The sequence below is a fragment of the Petaurus breviceps genome, unplaced genomic scaffold, assembly GCF_028583685.1.
Source record: "Petaurus breviceps papuanus isolate PSGF00001 unplaced genomic scaffold, PetGlider_PUasm1.0 91133, whole genome shotgun sequence".
NCBI classification, from domain to species: Eukaryota; Metazoa; Chordata; class Mammalia; order Diprotodontia; family Petauridae; genus Petaurus; species Petaurus breviceps.
The window spans coordinates 72,559,948-72,579,743 of record NW_027187419.1 but is presented as its reverse complement, the minus strand read 5'-3'; the positions used below and the strand labels follow the sequence as shown (position 1 = coordinate 72,579,743).

Here is a 19,796-nt window from a genome sequence, read left to right as displayed (position 1 = left end):
TACATTCTGTGTGATCTGGCAAATCACTTAGCCTCTGTCTGTCTCAGTATCTTCAACTATAAAATGGGCACCATCAGTAGCAGCTACCTTCCGGAGTGGTTCTGAGGATCAAATCAGATGATATTTGGAAAGAACTTAGCACCGTGCCTGACATATTGCTAAGCTCTTAAACGCTGCCTATTGTTTACTTTTTCCTTCTTTCTTCCTTCTTTTCTTCCTTTTTTTATTATGTGTATGGTGAGGCAGGTAGCTTCTTTTCTTTCTGTTATGGATTGTTATAATCCCCCTACATCTGACCTAGGATTCTTTTTGAGGGTTGTTGAGTAAAAGTGGTTTAGGAAAGTGACTAGTCTCTCCTATTTTTTGCTCATCTCATGATCTGGAAGTATGCTTGTCCCATTTTAACATCTGATAGGTAATACCTAAAGTTACTCTCTTTGTAGGGTTCTGGATTGAAAAGAATGGAAAAGGGATCAGAGTCTTGGTTTTATCAAGGGTTTTTGGTCCTTACTAGTGAAATGATCTGACCAAATCACTTGCAGCTATTTTTTCCTTAATTGTCTCCTCTGCCCACTAGGGGGAGAGGTAAATGTGGGGAAGGTGAGGATCAAAGTTCTGTTAGATCTCTAAATTCTAAACAGTGATTCTGTGGCTTCATCATCCCTTCTTTAGTGTAGACAGTAACACTCTCAATAGAAAAAGGAGAAGCATTATAGAAACCCCTTCTCGTCAGGAAGCAAATAATGTTTATAAGGCAAGTGGACCTGGTTTATAGGTCCCCAAATGGTGAAATCCTGAGACAGAAAGGGATACAAAACACTGTTTCAAGTAGTATATGCTTACTTTCCAGGAACATTTAGAGGACAGCATCTTGAATGTATTCCCAAGAAAAAAGTACATCATTCATATAGCTCTTTTAGGTTTACAATGGAGTTTTCTTACAGTAAGCCTGGGATGTCCATAGAAAGGAAATCTAGCACCAGAAGTTACACATCTTTTACTTTCTTCCCCAAGTACCTACTGAAACATATCATGCCAGCATCATGTAGATCAGTAAAAACTTATTCTGTGCTCATAGTATCAGGTTGTTTTAGGATTAAAGATAGTGAAAGAGAAAAGAGTTCCCTGAAGAAAAAAACACCAAGAATTTAGGTAGGAATTGAACCTAGATCTTCTATCTGAAGCCAGAGCTTTTTTCCACCATAGCATGTTGCCCTTCTAAAATACTGTGATTTTGTCTTTCCTGGAAGTTAGAAATAGTAAGGTGTTTACAGCAGGGTTCTGTGAACTAGATAGCCCATGGGCCAAATCTGGCCTTCTATATATTTTTCTTTTTTTTTTTTTTAAAGCAATTGGGATTAAGTAACTTGCTCAAGGTTACATGGATAGTTATTTTTTTGTGTGGGTGTTAAGTATCCGAGGCTGGAACCAAACCCATGTCTCCCGACTCTGGGGCCAGCGCTCTTACTCACTGCGCCACCTGGCTGCTCCTATATATTTTTCTATGGCCTATGGACAATAGTTTCCCAAGTTCTAGCCTAGAATCACCAAAAATAAGATGTGAAAGAGAGGTGAATGACCATAATGATGATAAAAATAACCTGAGACTGCATAGAATAGAAATCATAAACCATCTGATAGAAAAAAAAACTATGATCATAGGATGAATTGATTTAAACCTGGTGTCTTATGAACAAGGAATAATTCTTTTTTTTTAGCTTTTTTTTGGAAGTCAATTGAGATCAAGTGACTTGCCCAAGTTCAAATGGCTAGTAAGTGTTAAGTGTTTGAGGCCCGATTTGAACTCAGGTCCTCCTGATTCCAGGGCCAGCACTCTACTCACCTAGCCACCCCTCCGAATAATTACTTCTTTCTGCCAATTTTCTTTGCCCAAGGGAAAAAGGTAAGAGGGGACAGTTAAAGACTATTGCTGGGCTCTCCTTCCCAGCTCCGGCCTTGTCTTACCTTATACCCGGTCTTTGGTCGTCTCCGGCTTCTTGTCTCCAAGAAGAACTCACCCCCACAGAATACCCAAGGACACGGAGGTTGCCAAGCGAGGCTGCTCTTTATTCAGTTACATCTTAACAGTGTGGCCATCAGAACAAAGCAGAACGGAACCGTGGGACAGAGAGAGCGGGACAGAGAGAGAGAGAGAGAAAGAGAGAGAGAAAGAGAGAGAGAGAGAGAGAGAGAGAGAGAGAGAGAGAGAGAGAGAGAGAGAGAGGAGGAGGAGGAGGAGCCTCCCCTTGCTTTTTCCCTAATATCCTTATCATTCTTCTTACTGTCACATGTCATGTGGGAGCCAATCGTGCACTCTCCCGAGTGCAGGGCAAAGGAGTATGTGTTAAGAGGAGTCCGTGTTGATAAGGCATGCTCAATGCCACGTTGGCCTTTCCCAACCTGGCAAAGTCGGCTCCCACGGCCCTGCGCTCAATGTCATGTCAGCCCTTTCAGCTCGGCAGAGTCGGCCTCCACATCTCCAAGCTCCTGTCCCTCAGAGGTCATGTGCACCCCCTCCGACATCTTGTGACTGCCACAGTGTCGCTCACACTTGTGGCTCTATCAGACTATAGAAATCAGAATTCCAATCTCTTTTAAGTAAGTCATCCATGATACCTGAGCACTTCTAAGCTGTTGTAATGCTATTGTAAGCAGATTTTAAATGTGTATTTTCTACAGCAGCATCCCTAAGTGGAGTGTCAACAGTCATTATGTATTCATTACAATGATGCTTCTGATAGGCTATATGAGGAAATTGTGAAACTGTATCATTATTGAGCCAAGATGACACCAATGCTGAATGATAATGGGGATGGAGGGGGTGAGAAGAGAGAAGATCTAACATTGGCCAAAAAAAAAAGAGAACTTCATGGTCAACCTAATCCAATTGAGCAGACTCCAACTAACTGAATCCAACTGAGTCATTTAGTCCAAATGAGTTTCCTCACTTTTGAGATGTGAAATGGAAACTGAATCCCAGTCAGGTTAAGGGACTTGAACAAATGTGACACAAGAAATCACCATCAGAGGTAGGAAGTGAGCCCAGATCTTCTATCTAAAGCCAGAGTTTTTTCCACCATAGCATGTTGCCTTTCTAAAATATTGAAATCTTGTCTTTCCTGGAAGTTAGAAATAATAAGGTGTTTAGAGTAGGGATCTGTGAACTATATAGCCCATGGGCCAAATCTGGCCTTCTATATATTTTTCTATGGCCTCTGGACAATAGTTTCTCAAGTTCTAGTTTAGGATCACCAAAAATAAGGTTCCTTTGGAAATGTTTTAAGATAAAACAAAATAGACAAATAGAGACATTTCTTGGAAGTGTCACCTCTCAACAGGAACAAAATCCAAACTTCAGATTTCTGGTCATGGTAAGACAGCTTTAATCCATGGGAGTTAGGTATCAGGAAATGGGTTTTGTGATGTAGGAATTTTTAACATTCTGAAGAGGCTTCTAGTATACCCTGGGAAGAGAACCTATTGTTGCTTCCAAAAGACAACCCACTGGGTGCAGGTATTTCATGGATCAGGATTTAGCCAAATTGCAACATAAACAGGATTGGATCTCATCATAGCAAATTGAGCATTTTGTAGGAATTAAATGTGATGCATGTCTGATTCCATTTCTATTTCATCCCACTGACCCTCAAAGAAGAGGCAGAGTATTTCTGGGCTAAAGGATACTATGATTTTTAACTTTGGAGAAAGATTCCACACTTCGGAGGAGACACTCCAAAACTGACTTCATTTCCTACATTTAGACATAGGGTCCTTTAAATTTTGGACCATTTCTTGGGGAAAGACAATGTTCCCCTCATTCTGTCTTGCTTTCTACCCAGGTACAAGTTCTGACTTGTACTGTTTATGAAGTCACTTATAAAGTCAATCTTCTCTAGGGGAAAACACAGTCACATTAAGTGCACACACATTAAGTATCTGATGCTTCTAGGTTGCTAGAAAGTTTTTTTTTGGTTTGGGTTTTTTTTTTCTTTGCCTCTCAAAGCATCCAAAAACTCCTGTTTCCACCACCACCAGAGAATAGCCGTTCTCTTTCTTGAAACTCTTCTCACTCTTGTTAATGTCACAGCAATTACTGACTGCAAGGTTAGAGCTCAGGGGGTGAAGAATGTACTGAGTGAGTGACTTATTTAGTAAAAATTATGAAAGCAGGGGCGGCTAGGTGGCGCAGTGAGTAAGAGCTCCAGCCCCGGAGTTGGGAGGCCCTGGGATCGGTTCCGGCCTCAGATATTTAACACCCACACAAAAAAAAAAAACTGGCTGTGTAACCTTGGGCAAGTTACTTAACCCCAATTGCTTTAAAAAAAAAATTCTGAAAGCCAGGTGTAATGTCAAATGCAGGAGTTGCAGCAAATAACTTCCCAGGTCCCCGCCAGTTCTAACATTTTAGACTTCTAGGACAATATGTGGCATGTCAAGCTTGTTTCTGAGATGGTATGACACTATTAAACCCTTTGAAGTATAATTGTCTTTTACTTTTTAATTTTTCAATGGTTCTTGTTGCTTTTGCAACAGTGGCATTCCTCACTGTATAAAGGATAAAGAGGTGATTTTGATTAGAAACACCAGAAAATTTTAAGTGTAATGTGAGGGCCCTCCCAACTCTGACATTCTAAAGTTTGCAATTTCCACTCCCTGAAAGTGGGACGTCTGGGGGAGAGGGGTGGGGCCCAAGATGGTGGAGTAGAAACACGACCTGCCCGCAGCTACGGCTTCCACCCTCCCCAATCCATGTAAAAAGGGGACTCTAAACAAACTTTGGAACTGCAGAACCCACAAAATGACACAGAGAAGCTAACCTCCCACTGAGGACAGCCCGGCAGGCTGTCAGGAATCCAGCACAAGGCTCTGGGAACCAAGCCCAGCCCCACGCTGAGGCTTTAGCCCCAGGGTAGGCCTGACCAGCTGCCGGCTGGAGGGAGTCCAGATCAGCAGCAGCTGTGGCCGTTTCCAGAATTATCAACACATAGATGCCAAGGACAAAGTGAGAGGTCAGTGCAGTCTGGACTTTGGGGCCCAGTAAGTGGGAGTGCATGGCTTTTGCCCCCAGGCCAGAAGCCTCTGAGACACCTGGCACAGCCAGGCAGCTCCACATGGCAGTTTCAGCTCCTGGCCTACAGAGTGTAGGGGGACCAAGCACCAGTCTGAGGGGTAATCGCTCTTGCTTTAACCTGCTTGGATCTGGATTGCAGTCTAGGGTGGAGGTCCTGGGGTGTATGTCCAGCTTGCCAGAGCGTGTGGAGACCTCAGAGATATAATACCATCTAATACCTCCGGCAGCTGAGAAAACCCCAGAGTTTGAGACAAAAGCTCCCCTGTCTTGTGGCAGAGTCCTACTGTGGCAAAAAGCCCAGGGGTCAAGTGACTAAGGGGCGACATGACCAGGCAAAGAAAACAAAGCAGAAGATTCCAACATTAGACTCCTATTTTGGGGACAAAATGGAGCAAAGCATGTAACAGGAGGAAAACAGTGAAGTCAGAACTCCTGCACCAAAAGCTTCAAAGGAAAATACAAGCTGGTTACAGGCCATAGAGGACCTTAAGAAGCAGATAAGAGAAGTGGAAGAAAAATTGAGAAGAGAAATGAGAATGATGCTAGAAAATTATGAAATGAGAGTCAACAGCCTGACTGAGGAAAATACCACCTTAAAAAACAGACTGGGGCGACGAGGTGGTCGCAGGCCGGGTAGGCACGGCGGCGGACGCTGGCTGGGAAGGCGCAGCGGCGACAACGGTGCGGCGGCCTGCGCGGGAAGGCGTGGCGGCGCGGCAACGCGGTGGTCGCAGGCCGGGTAGGCGTGGTGGCGGACGCAGGCCAGGAAGGGGCCTGATCAACTCCGAGGGCAAGTCTTCCCACCAACCACAAGGTCCACTGCCAGGCCTATCACCAAAGGGCTGGGACTGGAAAGAGCAAGGTAAGAAGCAAAGACAGGGGCCCCTATACTGGACAGCAAACACTCCTGGGGCCACCACATCATAGCACAGAAATCTTTTTTTAAAAAGCCCCTTTCAGGACCTCCAAAGACGAGGATGACAGAGTGAACCCCACTTGCTCCAAACCCCCCCTCTGACCCTGAAAATATAGTAACTATTGTCCAGGGCAAAACCCTCTACAGTAAAGGCTTGGGATCCTAGAGGAAGGGCGTGGTTAGGACCCTGCCTCAAAATGGGTAGAAAGCAGACTACAAAGACAAAGACTCTAGAGTCCTACTATCCTCAGAGGGAGGAACCAACCTCAGAGGGAGACACTGTGGACTCCACACCCACAGCTGAAACTTCAACAGGGAATGGATCCCAAGCACACAAGGCTCTCCTAGATGAGATCAAAAGGAACTTTGAAAGCAAAAGAGAGAGATAGAAGAGAAAATGAATAATTCTCTCAAAACAAAAATAGCAGAATTCGAAAAGCATTATAATGAGGAAAACATCTCTCTAAAAAGAAAAGTGTATGATATGGAAAAGGAGCTTCAAAAATTAACCAAGGAAAATGATTTGCTAAAAACCAGAATTAAACAAATGGAAACAAATAACTCTATGAGGAACCAAGAAGTAGCCAAGCAAAACAACAAAAATGAAAAATTAGAAAAAGAGGTAAAATACCTCAAAGAAAAAATAACTGACCTGGAAAACAGATCCAAGAGAGATAATCTGAGAATCATAGGCCTACCAGAAAATTACGATGAAAAAATGAGCCTGGACAACATTCTCCAAGAGCTCGTTAAGGAAAACTGCCCTGAGATACTTGAACCTGAGGGGAAAATAGAAATCGACAGAATCCACCGGACACCTGCTGTAAGAGATCCCAAACTGCAAAATCCTCGAAATGTTGTGGCCAAACTCCAGAACTACCAGATAAAAGAGAAAATACTTCAAGCGGCCAGAAACAAACAATTCAGATATCGAGGGTCCACAGTGAGGATTGCACAGGATTTGTCAGTCTCCACACTGAAAGATCGGAGGCAGTGGAATACAATTTTCAGGAAGGCAAAACAGCTTGGATTACAACCAAGGATCACATACCCAGCGAGACTGAGCATATTCTTCCAGGCAAAGAGATGGTCATTCAATGATATAACAGAGTTCCAGACCTTCTTGATAAAAAAGCCAGAACTCAATGGAAAATTCAACTTCCAATTACGAGAAGCAACAGTGACTTAGAAAGGTAAACAAGGAGAACACACATCATTTTAGAGGGAAAGAGGGGAGGGAGAGGAGCTTCGCATGAGATCTGTTCCTGTCATTCTTGATGCGAAGAAAAAATAGCATACCTCATTAAGTATAACAATATCCTACAGGTAGTAGGAGGGGGAAAGGGTTACAAAAGGGGGGGTGGGAGTGGTTTGTAGAGAGGGAAGTAGTAAGGGGAAAAGGGGAGGAAAAGGGAACACTGAGGGAGGCGGTGGTCAAAAGGAAAACTATTAAGGGGGGGAAGGGAGAAGGGAGGAAAAATATGAACATTAACAGGGGCAGGAATAGGATAAGGGGAAAGAAACAGATAACAATCATAACTGTAAATGTGAATGGAATGAACTCTCCTATAAAACGGAGACAGATAGCAGAATGGATTAGAAATCATAATCCTACAATATGCTGTTTACAAGAAACACATCTGAAACAGAGGGATACACACAAGGTAAAGGTAAAAGGTTGGAGTAAAATATATCATGCCTCAGCTAAAGTAAAAAAAGCAGGGGTAGCAATCCTTATCTCAGATAAAGCAAATGCAAAAATTGACCTAATTAAAAGAGATAAGGAAGGAAACTATATCCTGTTAAAAGGCACCATCGAGAATGAAGCAATATCACTACTTAACATATATGCACCAAGTGGTGTAGCTTCCAAATTCCTAGAGGTGAAGCAAAGGAATTAGAGGAAGAAATAGATAGCAAAACTATACTAGTGGGAGACCTTAATCTCCCCCTATCTGAACTTGATAAATCCAACCTCAAAATAAACAAGAAAGAAGTTAAGGAGGTGAACAGGATTTTAGAGAGGATAGGTTATGATAGATCTCTGGAGAAAACTGAATGGGGATAAAAAGGAATATACTTTCTTCTCAGCGGTTCATGGCACATACTCAAAAATTGACCATGTTCTAGGGCATAAAAACCTCACAATTCTATGCAGTAAGGCAGAAATATTAAACGCATCATTCTCAGATCACGATGCAATAAAAATTATATGCAATAAAGGGCCAGGGAAAGACAGACTAAAAACTAACTGGAAATTAAACAATTTAATCCTAAAGAATGAGTGGGTCAAACAAGAAATTATAGAAACAATCAGTAATTTCATTCAAGAGAATGATAATAATGAGACAACATACCAAAATCTGTGGGATGCATTAAAGGCAGTTCTTAGGGGAAGTTTTATATCCCTGAGTGCATACGTGATTAAATTAGAGAAAAGGGAGCTCAACGAATTGGGCATGCAATTAAAAAACCTAGAAAAAGAACAAATTCAAAATCCCCAATTAAATACTAAATTAGAAATATTGAAGACTAAAGGAGAGATTAATAAAATCGAAATTAAGAAAACTATTGAACTAATAAATAAAACCAAGAGCTGGTTTTATGAAAAAACCAACAAAATTGATAGACCCTTAGTCAATATGATAAAAAAAAAGAAAGAAGAAAACCAAATTATGAGTATCAAAAATGAAAAGGGTGAATCTACCTCCAATGAAGAGGAAATCAAAACAATAATTAGGAATTATTTCTCCCAATTGTATGCACATAAATTTGACAATCTTAGGGAAATGGATGAGTATTTAGAAACATACAAGTTGCCCAGATTAACTGAAGAGGAAGTAAATTACTTAAATAATCCCATCTCAGAAAAAGAAATTGAACAAGCCATCAGTCACCTCCCTAGGAAAAAATCTCCAGGGCCAGATGGATTCACTAGTGAATTCTATCAAACATTTAAAGAACAATTGATTCCAATACTCTACAAATTATTTGGGAAAATTAGTGAAGGAGTCCTACCAAATTCTTTTTATGACACAAATATGGTACTGATACCTAAATCAGGAAGAGATAAAACAGAGAAAGAAAATTATAGACCAATCTCCTTCATGAATATAGATGCAAAAATTCTAAATAAAATACTAGCCAAAAGACTACAGCAACTTATCTCAAGAATAATACACTTTGATCAGGTAGGATTTATTCCAGGAATGCAAGGATGGTTTAATATTAGGAAAACCATCAGTATAATTGATCATATCAACAATAAAACTAGCAGAAACCACATGATCATCTCAAAGGAAAACCATCAGTATAATTGATCATATCAACAATAAAACTAGCAGAAACCACATGATCATCTCAATAGATGCAGAAAAGGCTTTTGACAAAATACAACATCCATTCCTATTAAAAACATTAGAAAGTATAGAAATAAATGGAGCCTTCCTTAAAATAATAGGTAGCATCTATTTAAAGCCATCAGCAAGTATTATATGTAATGGGGAGAAGCTGGAAGCATTTCCCATAAGATCAGGGGTGAAACAAGGGTGTCCACTATCACCCCTCTTATTCAATCTGGTACTAGAAATGTTAGCAGTAGCAATTAGAGAAGAAAAAGAAATCAAAGGAATCAAGTTAGGTAAAGAAGAGACCAAGCTATCACTCTTCGCAGATGATATGATGATATACTTAGAGAATTCTAGAGAATCAAGTAAAAAACTGCTTGAGACAATGAATAAATTTGGCAAAGTTGCAGGATATAAAATAAACCCACATAAATCCTCAGCATTCCTATATATTTCCAATGAAATTCAACAGCAAGAAGTAGAAAGAGAAATCCCATTTAAAGTTACTGTATACATTATAAAATATTTGGGAATCTACCTGCCAAAACAAACCCAGGACCTGTATGAGCATAACTACAAAACACTTTTCACACAAATAAAGTCAGATCTAACTAATTGGAAAAATATCAATTGCTCATGGCTGGGTCGAGCTAATATAATAAAAATGACAATTTTACCTAAATTAAATTATATATTTAGTGCCATACCAATTAATTTACCAAAAAACTACTTTATAGAGTTAGAAAAAATAGTAACAAAATTCATCTGGAAGAATAAACGGTCCAGAGTATCAAGGGAATTATTGAAAAAAAATGCTAGGGAAGGTGGACTAGCTTTACCTGATTTCAATCTGTACTATAAAGCAGCAGTCATCAAAACTACCTGGTACTGGCTTAGAAATAGAGAAGTGGATCAATGGAATAGATTAGGCACACGAGATTCAGAAGTCAATGACTACAGTAATGTATTGTTTGATAAACCCCCAGACCCTAGTTTTTGGGATAAGAACTCACTGTTTGACAAAAACTGCTGAGAAAACTGGAATATGGTATGGCAGAAACTGGACATAGACCATTATCTAACACCATATACCAAAATCAAGTCTAAATGGGTTCATGATCTAGGTATAAAGGTTGATACTGTAAGCAGTCTGCTAAAACAAGGAATAGTTTACCTATCAGACTTGTGGAGAGGGAATGACTTTATGACGAAACAGGAATTAGAGAACATTATAAAATGTAAAATGGATAATTTTGACTACATGAAATTGAAAAGTTTCTGTACAAATAAAGCCAATGTAACCAAGATTAAGAGGGAGGTGGGAAATTGGGAAAGAATCTTTACAACCTATGTCTCTGACAAAGGACTCATCTCTAAAATATACAGAGAATTGAGTCAAATGTATAAGAATACAAGTCATTCCCCAATTGATAAATGGTCAAAGGATATGAACAGGCAGTTTTCGGAGAAAGAAATTAAAGCTATCTATAAGCACATGAAGAAATGCTCTAATTCACTATTGATTAGAGAAATGCAAATCAAAACAACTCTGAGGTACCACATCTCACCAGTCAGATTGGCTAAGATGACAAAACAGGAAAATGACAAATGCTGGAGAGGATGTGGGCAAACTGGAACACTAATGCATTGTTGGTGGAGTTGTGAACTGATCCAGCCTTTCTGGAGAGCAATCTGGAATTATGCCCAAAGGGCTATAAATACTTTCATACCCTTTGATCCAGCAATACCACTCCTAGGGTTATACCCCAAAGAGATCATAGAAATGGGAGAAAGACCCATATGTACAAAAATGTTTATAGCAGCTCTTTTTGTTGTGGCAAAGAATTGGAAATTAAGGGGGTGCCCATCAATTGGGGAATGGCTGAACAACTTGTGGTATATGCATGTTATGGAATACTATTGCGCCATAAGAAACGGGGAGCAGGCGGTCTTCATATTTACCTGGAGAGGCTTAAAAGAACTGATGCTGAATGAGAAGAGTAGAACCAGGAGGAATTTGTACACAATTACAGACACAACATATGTGTGATGACCAACTTTGATAGACTGGACTCTTCTCAACAATACAGGGATATAAGTCAATCCCAAAAGACGCATGATGGAGAGAAAAACGTGCATCCAGAGAAAGAACTAGAAAGAACTAAATTTGTATACAGGTGGAAGCAAAATACCTGATCTTTTTCGTTCTCTTATTGGATTTTATGTCCTCTTTACCATTTTTCATTCCAGCTGGTACAATCCATCCTTATAACCTGAAAAAAAAAAAAACAGACTGACTCAAATGGCAAAAGAGGCTCAAAAAGGCAATGAGGAGAAGAATGGCTTAAAAAGCCAAATTTTCCAGATGGAAAAAGAATCTCAAAAGCTCACTGAGGAGAATCATTGCTTCAGAATTAGATTGGAGCAAATGGAAGCTAATGACTTTATGAGAAATCAAGATGCTGTTAAACAGATCCAAACAAATGAAAGAATAGAAGGCAATGTGAAATATCTCATGGGAAAAACCACTGACCTGGAAAATAGATCCAGGAGAGATAATTTAAAAATTATTGGACTACCTGAAAGTCATGATCAAAGTAAGAACCTAGAAATCATCCTCCAGGAAGTTCTCAAAGAAAACTGTCCTGATGTTTTAGTACCAGAGGGCAAAATAGAGGTCGAAAGAATCTACTGATCACCTCCTGAAGAAGATCCCAAAAAGAAAACTCCTAGGAATATTATAGCCAGGTTCCAGAATTCCCAGATTAAAGAGAGTATATTACAAGCAGCCAGGAAGAAACAATTTGAATATTGTGGAAACACAATCAGGATAACCCAGGATCTGGCAGCTTCTACACTGAGGGACTGAAGGGCTTGGAATATGATATTCCAGAGGTTCAAAGGAGCTGGGATTAAAGCCAAGAGTCACCTACCCAGAAAAACTGAGTATCATGTTTCAGGGGAAAGTATGGTCATTCAGTGGAATAGAGGACTTTCAAGCATTCTTGCTGAAAAAACCAGAGTTGAATAGAAAATTTGACATTCAAATACAAGAAGCAAGAGAAGCATGAGAAGGTAAACAGGGAAAAGAAATCATAAGGAACTTATCAAAGTCGAACTATTAACATTCCTACATGGAAAAACAATAATTATAACTTATGAAACTTTTTTCAGTAGTTGAAGGGAATAGAAATATATATGTCTATATATGAGGGTATATGGGCATATGAATACATATGTGAATGTGTGTATATATGCTTACAGGTATATATAGATAGAGGGCACAGAACCAATTTAACAGGAAGGGATGATACTTAAAAGGTGAAATTAAGATGTGAGAGAGGAATGTAATGAGAGGAGATGGGGAGAGACAGATTGGGGTAAACTATCTCATACAGAAGAGGCAAGGGAAAATGGTTACAATAGAGAGGAAGAATAGGAAGGCAAAGGGAATGGGTCAACTTTATTCCCATTGAATTTGGCTTGAGGAAGGAATGAAATACACACTAAATAGGGTATCTCACCCTCTAGGAGAGTAGGGGGGAAAGGGGATGAGAGGGGGGATGATGGAAGGGAGGGCAGGCTGCGGTGGGGGGGGGAGTTGGAATCACCCACTTTTGAAAAGGGACGGGATCAAAGTAGAGAATAGAACAAGTGAGAGGTGTGATAGGAGGGAGGGAAATATAGTCAGTCTTTTACAATATATCTACTATGTTATTGTTTTGCATTAGCCACACATGTACAACCTATACTGAACTGCTTATCTTCCCAGTAAGGGTGGGTGACAAGGAAGGAAGGGAATGAATCTGGAATTCAGAGTTTTAAAATCAAATATTCAAATATATATATATATATATATATATATGTGTGTGTGTGTGTGTGTGTGTGTGTGTATGTGTGTGTGTGTATATATATATATATACTAGTATTAATACTATTTTACATGTAATTGGGAAATAAGATATACAGGCACTGGGGCATAGAGATCCACTGGAAAAGTCGAAAGGGGTATGGGAGAAAATATGGGGGAGAGCAGATTGGAGGAGGGGATATCCTGTGGGACTGCTATTTTGGGGCAGTGGGTAGGGGAAAAATGGGGAGAAAATTTGAAACTCAAAATCTGGCAGAAACAAATGATATAAATCAGAAGTTGATAAAGCATTTGGAAAAAAAAAAGTGGGAACTCTCAGTCTTTGTACTTGTATCTCCAGCACCCTACTAGCACCCTGACCCATAGCAGGTATTCCATTAATGCTTGTTCATTGATTGATTGGTTGATTGACTTTCCAGGCTTTTAAGTACTGTCCCTTTCTCTTGACTTTGCAGTTTCCACGTCACTGCAATTTGTGGTGTTGTGTGTCTCAGGCACAAATATCAGAGGAGAGGAGGACGGAGATAATGTGAGTTGGAATAAGCAATCTTGCAAAACAAAAGTTGACTGTTCAATGCTGGCTTTAGAGCAACTGTCCTATAAGATCTTTTCCAAATATGATCTCCAATAGTTCATAGATTGCATGACATTCTAGGCTTTAATTAGAATCTGCCCTTCTTGATTTGGCAGTTTGGGGACAATTATGGGGTGGTATTGAGAGGCACCTTGGCATCTCATCAGAAATAAGAAAGAAGACTGCCAAGCAAAACTACAGAAAGAAAAAGTACTGTGAAATGTAGGACTTGAAGCAAAAGACCTTCACAGTCTATTCTGGTCCTGATGTTCTAGAACTTGTATAACATTCTAGGATTTTAAATTTTACTCTCACCTTCTTGTATTGAGAAGATCAAGGAAATTTCCCAGCAACTCAAAGGGAAATATTACATCGCACCATAGAAAGAGTAAGTATGACAATTCAAATGGCAAAACAGAAATTCATTCTTAGAAGGTACTAGACCCAAAAAAGTGAATTAATATTAAGGAATTCATGAAAAAAAAAACATTTAAGGTCCTTAATATGTTCTCATAAGGACAACATCCAGCTATAAGATTATAGGGTTCTAAGATTTTATATCTTGATGAGCATCTATGTACATAGTCTCACTCTGACTTGGTAGTTTCCAGAAACTTACCACCATAGGAACCCTACCATATCAGACTGGACAGAGGAAGATGTGAGGAGCTGGCTCTGCTTCATTGGGATGGAATATCATTTTAATCATGTAGACATTGATGGCTAGTTCCTGGTTACACATACCAAGAGGGTAATGAAGGTAAGCTTCTGTGAGGACTTTCTAGGTCATACCATGTAAGTACAAGAGGTTCCTAACAATTTATGTTACAAAAAATGGCAAATGGAAAATAAAAATATATATAACCCCAGTATAACAATAACCAACTTCCCCGAGCCCTCTTAATGTCCTTTCCCTCTCTAAACCCCTCCAAAGTCAAGGGATTTTTCCAACAAATTAATCATGGAAAATCCTAAAATTCCATTTCTTTTGAAGTAATCAAAATTTAAGGGGTCTTTTCTGTGATCTTTAAAATGATCTATCAATATCTAATCCTAATTTTTTACCTCGTTAATGAGAAATATTGCTTCATGATGCTATCTTTTTTAATCAAACTATAGCAAAGCAGAAAAACATCAATAAAACAATAAAAAAAAAACCCAGCACTCAGAGCTTTTAATGTGACCAAAACCAGCAATTTTCAGAGCCTGAATACAGATATGCTGCCTGAATGTTTCCAGTCCTTTCTTAGACTAGATAGTCTCTAAAGTTCCAGGCAGTCCTCAGTCTCAGACATATATTCATCTCACCAATTAAAGTCAAATGTTACTATTTTCAGATTAAAAATTGAAATTGCTTTTAGATTTTTTTCAGAAGCAATTAACATTGGGTTCCTGCTTTGAGACAAAATAATTTATGAATGAGAAATTCTATTTACAAGCTTATTATAAGGATTTATAATTTATCAGGATCCCTCACCATCTTTTTTGTAATTTGGAGTGTTCTTGATTTAGCTATTTAGGGAACTGCAGAAATAGAAAACTTCATATATCTTCCCTTTTCAGACTTATACATAGCTAATCCTCTACCTGCCTTGTTCCTGACAAATGGAGCCCCATGGAACTGGTGGGTGAGAAATGATCAAGAGAGGAGTTTTTATCCCTGTAAAGACCAATTGAAGAAACACTCCGAGTATTTTGTTATCCTTCTTTCAATTCTGGCGCATTTGGGATGAGTATCAACAAAATTGAAAATGCTAACTAGAAGGACAACATGGTCTTAGTTCTTTTTCCTCTTATTTCCAAAGCTGCCATAGTTTGGTTCATGATAAGAATTTTCTCAAAACTAAGAGGCTGTATTTAAGGAGTTCCAAAGAAAATGTCATTCCTCCTTGCTACTAAAACTGCCCCCCCAAAAAGAGTTGCTTATTTGGGAAATTTTATTTTGAGCAATTGATTCAGCATGTGACTGAAGCTGGTTGTCACATGGGACTCCATGAATAAGTCTTATGACTTTGCTACTCTTTGTATAAGGCAGATGAACTCTTTCAACCTATTATTATTACTTAACTCATAGAAAAGCCGGAAGCAAGCTAATTCTTTTCCCTTCACCTGGCATTTAAACAGCACTCAATTAACACTGAAGGCAACTAGGTCTTTTCAAAAATCTGACTTGTTTCTTACTAAGGGTTAATTGCAGAAACCAATTCTTTCAAAGAGAAGTAATTAGTGCTCTCCTTAATCATTTTAATCCTGTGCTTTAGAAACATAGAAATCTTTATGTACACATTCTCTTCTCTTGGTAATTAATCTTTCCAATAAATTATCATTATTGTTGCACATCATTTTTTCTCATCAATACTTCCCAGAGTCATTGCTATCTAGAATATTTTTTCCTGATGGAAAAGCTGACTTGATCCAAATATGATGCTAAAGATGTTTCATTTTTATATTTGATGTGTGAAACTGGAAAGACTATATCTGACTCAAGTTGAAAATAACTCTTTCAATTTTCTTTCCAAAGAGATTTAACTTCAGAAATTCCAAAAAAAAAAAAAAAAGATTTTCCTCAAGGAGATAAAAGAAACTCAAACAATATGATGCAGAACTGGAAAGAAACAATGTAAAAGGAGTCCTCGTGAGGACAGGCATAAGAGAGAAGCCCATCTATTAGAACTACTCCTTGTGATGGATTCTTAAAATCTCAGCCACCCCAACGGGTGTTTTAATAAATCTTGTCTATGACTGAAAGAAGGCTTGGGTCGAATTCATTCGAGGCAGGACCGGCGCCATTTGCCCTTGAATTTTGTGATCCCAGCACCCCTAGTCCTCAACATTTTGTTCCCCTGTCACTGGGAAACTAACTAATCTCAAGCTCCTGTCCAGGCAAGACTGGAAGAAACTCTGGAATATACCTGTGAGCCTTTGGAGGACCTCAAGCTCCTGTTTAGAAAGGCCTCAGCCCTCTCCAGTGAACAGGCAAATAGATTATTATACCCGCCCTTTTCCTTTTATGCTTTGGCCTTGCCATCATCATCTTTAATTCTGTCCAGAGAAACTCCCGTTTCTCTCCCTCTTGAAATCATTTTCCTCTAAGCAGACAATGATAGTGCTAATCCTTTTCTTCCTCCTCCCTGAAACATAGAGTACACTTGGCCTCTGAAAGTAGGAGAATAATTTCCTAGCTAAACTGGGAAACTCATGGGGGGGGAGGGGGCAACCTACAGGGCAACCCTCACCTCCCACTATGTGCCATCTTTGCAAGAGCCCCCCTCCCTAACATGACTTCCTCAGAGGTTTATTCCACCCCACTGATGCTGCCCATTCCTCTATGGTTTACTCTCTCCCTCTTTACACCTTGCTTCTTTGCAGAGGAATTTTCCCTTACTTGGGAGACAAGCTCTGTGGCCATTGTTAATACCCCTGTTGAGAGAGAGCTACGAATTTCTGCTGGTCGTTTGACCTGTACTACCTGTGCAGATATGACTAGTGACAAGTGTCTCTGGAACTTTACATCAGCCAGCTGTACCAGTTGTACTGAGTGAGCTCTTCCTGCTTGCGACTGTGACCACATCCCTCCCCCTACTCTCCTAGTAGATTCCCCTTTTTAAGCTTTACTTCTAAGTTAAGCCACAATGCCACAGCACTCTTATTACTGATCTCTTAAAGACACCCCTCTTGACTGGGAGTTTACTGTGCAACCATTCTGATCCTTGGGACATCCATACTCAAAGCCTCTTACAAACTTGCCCCATCTGTGCCCCCAAAAGCTATACTTCCTTTGCAGAATCAGTAAACCAAGTGACAAAAATTCTGGGAAAGAGGTGAAACGAAGTGCCATCACATGGCAAGACCCCAGAACTACTGTCCTGTCCACCCAGTATTTAACACCTTGCAAGGACTTTGGGGTGTGTACCCTTGGATTTTTAGCACCTTCCTCCATTTTCAATGCCACACAGCCCAGGGTCTCTAACTTAAAAAGGGCAAAGTGTGAATTGTGGGGAAATGTCCTCCAGTTCCTCAAAGGGGGAGCAAAGTATCTCTTGTGCTGGTATTGTCACCTAGAATGAATTCATTCTCTCTAACCTTACAGAGACCATTCACCAGTTGATAAATGAGACAACTTATAGTCTCTAGGAAATACAGCAGTCTTTGGATTCCCTAGCAAAGGTGGTTCTATATAATAGAATAATCCTAGACTACCTGCTTGCCTCTAGTAGGAATGTATGTGCTCTAGCAAACACATCTTGTATGTACATCAACAACTCTGGACAGGTAGAGATCTATACTGAATGTATTTTGGAAAAGGCTAGTTGGATGCAAGAAATCCATAACCTCAGAGCCCCAAAATCATCAAGAGCAAAAAACAACCAAGGAAGGGGCATGGGAAGAGGGTCTCTGGGAACAAATTGGCATCTAAATATACTAGAAGAAGCAAAATGAATTACAGTATTCCAGAGAGGGAACAGATGACCATCTATGCCAATGAGAGAAATGGAAACAAATACAGTCTAATGACCATAAACTTAAAAGGCAAATGAATTCAGCAAATTGATCATTAAAAAATAGCAGGATAAGAAAAAAATCTTAATATGCCACATGGAAGAAGTATCTGAAAAATGAAGACTTATTTCAGTTGAAAACCAGAGGCCTGGAAAACATATCCATAGGAGGTGAGATTCCCCATCTACACTCCAAAAGTAGCCTGCTTTTAGACAAAGCACAATGGTTGACAGATAAACAAGGACACTACATTAAAAACAACATAAGCAGTGAAAAAACATCAATGCTCAACATATGCTCCAATGTACAAAACATCTAAATTTATAAGGGGAAATTGAACTGTGTTATCCCATGGCCCAAACTGTAAAACCACCAGTGTAGTAGAATCTAAACATCCTCTCTCAGTGCTGGATAAACCCAAAAGTGAGAGAAAAAGGAAAAACAAAGAACCCAGCTGAGTATTGGAGATGTTAGGCTGGAAAGACTTGTGATATCTTTTGAATGAAAATATTAAAGGACAGACATCAGAAGCTCCTCATGACCACTTGACAAAAAACAAGGGAATAGAAAATAGAACAAAATAAATAGAAAAAAAAGGAATATGAAACCATCCTTCCCATACAATAACTGGAAAAAAATTACAAATTCTGGGAACACAAGCAAACCTACAGACCTAAATGGAGCCTTGATACAAAATGCTAAGCTGTGAGTGGTTCAATGACTAGAGAGTGTAGGAACAAATATTCAAAAGAAGATACTCTAACCACATCCTTTACACACAATAATAATGATGTAATTACGACACGTTCAGTAATAAGAGATGGTCGAAGAATAAACCACCAAAACAATGAATTCAATCTGGAAAAGAGTGAAAAAGTTGAGCCATCTTACCCGCTTTGTAGGCATGCAGCTACAAGAGTCCGTGGAGGAAACTTTTCTCAGATAATCTACAATCAGAAAAAAAAAAAAAAAAACTCAAGATTCAGGAATTGATGATGTAATGGAAAAAATCACCTCCTATTCCCTGCAAGCTGAAAGGGCCCCTGACTGGAGCAGCACCCCGCCCGGCACTCAACAAGCTGCGCTCCCCAAAGCGGCTCCTGCACCTGCCCAAGGGGAGCCGCCCCGCCTAAGAGGGATGCAATTCTTCCTTATTTCTAAGAGAATTCTTCTCTTCCTTTAAGATGCAGCTCCAGCACCATCTTCTTTTGTTTTTTTTTCTTTTTTTTCTTTTTTTCTTTTATTTTTTTAAAATGCTTTATTAACTTCTGATTTACATCGTTCGTTTCCGCCAGATTTTGAGTTACAAATTTTCTCCCCGTTTTTCCCCCACCCATCCCCCCAAAACAGCAGTCCCACAGGATATCCCCACCTCTGATCTGCTCTCTCCCATATTTTCTCCCATACCCGTTTCAACTTTTCCAGTAGGGCATGGTGGATCTCTATATTTCCCAGTTACATGTAAAACAATATTGATAATAGTATATATATATTTAAACATTTGATTTTAAAACTTT

The 19,796-nt window shown here is 39.5% G+C and overlaps 1 long non-coding RNA gene across 2 annotated transcripts in view; it reads right to left on the bottom strand.

The window, feature by feature from the left end:
* Positions 1–19,234, bottom strand: part of LOC138154898 (uncharacterized) — a 35,809-nt gene extending 16,575 nt beyond the window's left edge. For both annotated transcript variants that reach the window (XR_011166707.1, XR_011166708.1), the window contains exons 1-2: positions 19,171–19,234; positions 11,527–11,607 (exon numbers count right to left, since the gene is read on the bottom strand). This is a non-coding gene — a long non-coding RNA (uncharacterized lncRNA). The remainder of the gene's footprint in view (positions 1–11,526; positions 11,608–19,170) is intronic.
* Positions 19,235–19,796: the final 562 nt, after the last annotated feature.